We start from the raw sequence: 1,168 nt of genomic DNA, 5'->3' as shown, positions 1-1,168 counted from the left end.
GGTATTGATCTCTATACTTATTCAGTAGAAACCCATGTCTTGTATTTATGGAACCATTATTTATCCTGCACTTGCTGCTATTGCACTTCTGGTTAGACCTAAACTGCATGTCGTTGCCTTGAACCTGTACCTGTGTAATGACAATAAAGTTTAATCTAATCTAATCTAAAAAAAATACAGCATATCTTTCAAATCTGAACAATGTAGCATGAAATTACAATTTACCCTCTTTAGTCATATACCCTTACGTTAAATCAAGTAATAATAATTGAAGCCTGGGGAGCAATCAGGGGTTTAGGGTCCAGCTCAGGGACCCAGAGTGCAGGCTGTGGGGTACTTGCAACCTTCATAAGCTTACTGCTCTAACCACTAGACCAACATGAGCTTAAACATGAGCCACGTGTGTTAATCCAGCTATTTTGTTAAGGCTAAGAAGTCTGTTAGAGAACTTAAGTGACAACGCAACCAAAACCACGGATACACAGCTGAAATATAAGGGAAATGCTAACTTTGTTAATGTTTTCCCTTCATAATCAGAAAATAAATATGAACCTAATAAAACATAGCTAGCAGCAAACTGGACAGATGTAAGCATTTTTAAGAGAAGCAGCTTCTCTGGAGGAGCTGCAGAGCTACACAGCTCAGGTAAGAGAATTCGTTAACAAGACATCCATTAGCTGTACAGTTAACAAATCTGGCCCTCATGGTATAGTGGAAAAAGGAAATCATTGCTATGATAAAATCCACAAAGTGGTCTGTCGGTAGAAAACCAGATCAAGACCAAGTTCTAGTCAGATAAAAGTAAGTGATTTTTTTGGCATTGCTAACTAATGTACATTGGAAACCTAACACTAAACATCACCTTAACCTACATCCCTACAGTGAGGCATGGTTGTGGCAGAATCATGCTGTGGGGATGCTATTGTTGAAAAGGCAGGGGTAAGGTGGTCAGAGCTGACCAGAAGCTAGGTGGAGTTAAATACAGGATAAAAACAATAATCATAGCCTTCATATGTTTTAGAATGGCCTAGTTAAAGTCCAGACCTAAATATATGGAGTGAGCTTTGTTCCATTATTGTTGCAAACAAAGAATCAAGTTTTCTAAATTGAAAAAAATACAAAACACTTTCTATAAATTGAAATGTGGAAAAAAGTAATCTTGAAATGA

The 1,168-nt window shown here is 37.3% G+C and overlaps 1 protein-coding gene across 1 annotated transcript in view; it reads right to left on the bottom strand.

Moving 5' to 3' along the window:
- LOC107087713 (putative leucine-rich repeat-containing protein DDB_G0290503) overlaps positions 1-1,168 on the bottom strand; it is an 18,747-nt gene that overhangs the window by 2,442 nt on the left and 15,137 nt on the right. The gene's annotated exons all lie outside the window — the stretch shown is intronic.

This window comes from Cyprinodon variegatus, unplaced genomic scaffold, assembly GCF_000732505.1.
Source record: "Cyprinodon variegatus isolate N-32 unplaced genomic scaffold, C_variegatus-1.0 Scaffold192, whole genome shotgun sequence".
NCBI classification, from domain to species: Eukaryota; Metazoa; Chordata; class Actinopteri; order Cyprinodontiformes; family Cyprinodontidae; genus Cyprinodon; species Cyprinodon variegatus.
This window is presented reverse-complemented; position numbering and strand designations above follow the sequence as displayed.